Genomic DNA, 4,191 nt, shown 5'->3' on the forward strand with positions numbered 1-4,191 from the left:
CTCAGGTCTCCTTTTCGTGGTTTTTTGCGAGGGCGTGAACCGCTTGACTGCCTGCTCTTTGTTGTTTGGCAAGCACTGGCGTGGTTCTCTGAAAGGTAGTGGGGCGACCCCACTATTTGCTTTGTCTCTGAAGACCTTGGTGTCCTCCGTTTTTAAGATGGTGGCGTCTTGAGCCGATGGAGCGAGTTTATTATCATGCTCCTTTTGAGCAAAGACAGACTGACCGAGCGTCTCGTCAGTTACTTTGCGCTTGTTAAAGCCTTGTGGTGCTTCCTGGATGCACATGGAACTTGTGCGGGGTTGAAGAATCATATGGCGGCTACTCTCTAGCACATTGGTCTTGAGTGTGTTAGCCGTTGATTTGTGTTCGTTGCCAGGGCACACCTCTCCTATCACCACCCAGCCCAGATCCAGGCGTTGGGCAAAGGGGGCGTCGTGTGGTCCATTGACCTGCTGCCTAACCTTGTGTACCCGGAGAACATCCCTCCCTAATAGCAGGAGTATTTCTGCTTCTGGATCCAGTTCTGGGATGTGCTTGGCGATGTGGTGGAGATGTGGCTGGTGTAGCACCGCACTTGGCGTCGGGATCTCAGTGCGGTTATTCAAGATTTTCTCGCACTCTACGAGTGGGGGGAGACAGATGAGGACTTTACCATCCAGGGACTCGATCTGGAAGCCTTCGGCCCTCCTTCCGTAAGTTTTCATGTTGCCTGAGCAAGTTCTAAGGTAGTATGGGAACTGCTCACTCTCAATGTTGAACAAGTTAAAGAACTTTGGACTGACTAGCGAGCGGTTGCTCTGATCGTCCAGAATTACGTAGGCTTTGATGGCCTTGTCTTTGGCTCCCTTAGGGTACACCTTAGTGAGACAGATCTTTGAACAAGAACGGCTTGCGTGAGCTTGACCGCAAACTTCCGTACAGCTCGAGCTGACAACAGTTGTCCTGGAGTGAGCTTCTCCCTCCCCGCCGTCCTGTTGTGGGGGTGAAGGAGCGTTGTCGGTTTGCGGTGACGGGCCAGGATGCATGGCCCAGTCGTGATTAGTGCTATCACATTCCAGGCACTTCACGGCGATCGTACACTCTCTCGCACAGTGAGAGGTCGAGGAACAGCATCTAAAGCATATTCCTTTCTCCTCGAGGAGGGCCTTCTTCTCTTCAAGGGGTTTTTCCCTAAACGTTCTGCATCTTTTGAGGGGGTGGGGTTTGTTATGCAATGGACAATTCTTGCTAGAGTCGTTGTTAGTTGTAAGGACTTCAGTCTTAAGCGCTGAGACTGGTTTAGTAAAGTTGGAATTATTCGAAGTGGATTTATCTGGCTTGGTGTAAATTGTACTGCTTCCTGGACCTATGAGGCTAGGATCGTTTCGCTTCTTCGCCTCCTTGCACACGAACCTGGTGAAATACTCGAAGGGAGGGAATTGGCCTTCGTGTTCTTCCTTGTAATCTGAGGCAACGGACAACCACCTGTCCTGCAGCCCAAATGGAAGTTTGTCCACGAGTTGTCTAATCCCGGTTGGAGTGTCTAGGTATACTAGACCAGCTGAGTGGCCATCTTCTTTGGCGCCTTGAATCTCCTTGAGTAAATCTCCAAATTCTCTTAGCTTGGTGTGGTCCTTGGCTGACACCTTAGGAAAATTTCCCAAACGTTGGCATAGCGCCGCCTCAATAATTACGGGGGCTCCGTAGCCCTCCTGAAGTCTCTCCCATGCTTTCTTCAATGCTAGCTCGGGTTTGTTGATGTACACTGAACGCATGCGTCTCACCTGTTCGCATGATTCTTTTCCCAGCCATTTTGCCATAAGATCCAACTCCTGGGTTGCTCTGAGCTGGAATCCGTCGATAGCGTTGGTGAAAGTGGAGTACCATGCACGGTAATTTTCAGGTTTATCGTCGAACTGGTATAGTCCTGAAGTGACGAGATCCCGTCGTGCGAAATACCGTGCTGCGGATTCGTCCGCAGGTGGCGTGCGGGCTGAGGGAACATGTCCACAGGTACATGACTGAGGGCGTACATCTGTTATGGGATTTGCTGGTCTGGACTCAGTCTTTGCCTCTCTTCTCCCCAAATCCGGTAAGTTCGGTGTCGAGAAGTACTTGTCGTGAGCCCTTGCATTCCTGGGTTCATCGCGGAGTTGCGAGGGTAAATTATCTTCCTCGGATGGACGTGATGCCGTCGGGCCTCTCCAAGACTCCTCGTGAAGTGGGACGTTATCGAATAAGTAAGGAGAGGAAGAAAGAGTCTTCCATTCCATTTGAGATTGGACATAGACTCTTGTACGTTCCAAGCCGATCTTTTCCGAGGTAGATTTTCCGTCCTTCGGATCATGCATTTCTTCGGCGTCTTCTATTAACTCTGCTTCCACCTCGGCAGCTGCTGCTTCTCGTTCTAGCTTCAGCGCTTCTAACCGTGCCTCTAACCTTTTCCTTTCCAATTCGTTTTCGGCTTCTCTGGCAGCCGCTTCGGCTTCTCTGGCAGCTTTTACCTTCTGGTTTTCGGCTTCTCTGGCGGCCGCTTCGGCTTCTCTGGCAGCCTTTTCCTTCTGGTTTTCGGCTTCTCTGGCGGCCGCTTCGGCTTCTCTGGCAGCCTTTTCCTTCTGGTTTTCGGCTTCTCTGGCAGTCGCTTCGGCTTCTCTGGCAGCCTTTTCCTTCTGGTTTTCGGCTTCTCTGGCAGCCGCTTTCATCTTTACTTCTAATTCTTCTTTGGCAAAGCGCGCTCGCACCTTGGCGGCTTCTGCTTTCGCTCTTGCTTGGGTGGCCTTACTTGATGCCCTACTGCCCCTGTCGCAGGATGACGATGACTTTGACAACGACTTGATGCTGGATCGGGTTGACATGGCTGCACTTTAAACACCTGATAATGCCGCTTTTTCACTGTAACGTTCTCGCTCGGGTGTGAAATAACGCCGAGGTAAACGTCGAGATAAACCAGAATCAATGCAAACGAGACCGCAGTAAGATTAACCATTTACTGTTCACTCTTCACATTAACGCATGGTGAAAACTGTTGAAAAACAATACAAGATTGGTACAGTGTTTGTTCCCTTCTAAATATCACATTTACATTGTGAATACTTGCAAAGGTAAAACTACAATACATTAAAGTGCAGCATACAGTCAGAATCTAGCTGCTCCATTGGCTGCTTTAGATACACTTCAATACAAACTATCCCGACTCTTTAACTGACGAAAAGGTAAACCTTACCGACCGTCGTTACTTTTAACAGAATCGGCGTTAACATTTTAACTCAAAATACCGATTATCTAATGACTTACAGCGTTGCTTTCACTGTGTCTTTGGTGCATAGAGAGACCCTAGTCAGCGTTATGGTCGCACATGTGAGTGACCCCCACCCTTGCGTGAATCTCAAACCGGTAATTCCCCACAAGACGCGGCGAACCCGGATGTGACGTCATCGCAGCCGCGATGTATTACAGACAAATCAATTGATTTAAACGATCCTAACTTTAACTAAAAATGCTAACAAATTACTACGCGAAAATATTATAAACTAAATAACTGCCATAAAGGCAGCACAATAGGACAAAGTCAGTATGGTTTCCTCAAGGGAAAATCTTGCCTGACAAACCTGTTGGAATTCCTTGAGGAGTTACAAGTAGTATAAAGGAGATGTAGTAGGTCAGGGGTGTCAAACTCATTTTAGGTCACGGGCCAGATTGGGCAAAATGCAGCTTCATGCGGGCCGGATCAGTTGGGCGCGTGCAAACGCAGCTTTCGTTGCCTCCATTTTTTCAGCCTGCTCTCATGTGTCTCAGTCTCTGCTATAACTACAAATTGTTTTGCTTTACAAATTCCGTTGCTCATGAAGAAGATTGCCGAGCAAGCATTATTTGTATGATTGGTATTAACTTACAGTCGTAGGCTACAAGAAAGTTGTGCTGAGGGAGAGAGAAAAACGATGCTACGTTGGCTGAGATTGTTTTGGGAGCCACACCCTTTACGTTAACAAACCATTTGAAATTGAGCATTAGCAGACATAAATGTAGACCTAACAAAACATATTGTAAACGTAGGCTGCACAACTGCACCTAATTTTTATTAGCCTGCTTCCAGCAATCAAACCCAGAAAATGAACGGAGTTAGCCTCTATTTTTTTTATTGAAGTGATCACAATTTACAATAATAGAATAGTCAGAAATTGAATGAATCACAATATTATGACACAATATTC

At 47.7% G+C, this 4,191-nt stretch overlaps 1 long non-coding RNA gene across 1 annotated transcript; it reads right to left on the reverse strand.

Moving 5' to 3' along the window:
• Positions 1-2,953: 2,953 nt before the first annotated feature.
• LOC140720171 (uncharacterized) lies at positions 2,954-3,482 on the reverse strand. Its single transcript, XR_012097116.1, has 2 exons — positions 3,275-3,482; positions 2,954-3,002 (listed from the first exon to the last, which is right to left on the reverse strand). It is a non-coding gene; the product is annotated as an uncharacterized lncRNA (long non-coding RNA).
• Between the last annotated feature and the right edge of the window lie 709 nt (positions 3,483-4,191).

Source organism: Hemitrygon akajei, unplaced genomic scaffold (assembly GCF_048418815.1).
Source record: "Hemitrygon akajei unplaced genomic scaffold, sHemAka1.3 Scf000037, whole genome shotgun sequence".
NCBI lineage: Eukaryota > Metazoa > Chordata > Chondrichthyes > Myliobatiformes > Dasyatidae > Hemitrygon > Hemitrygon akajei.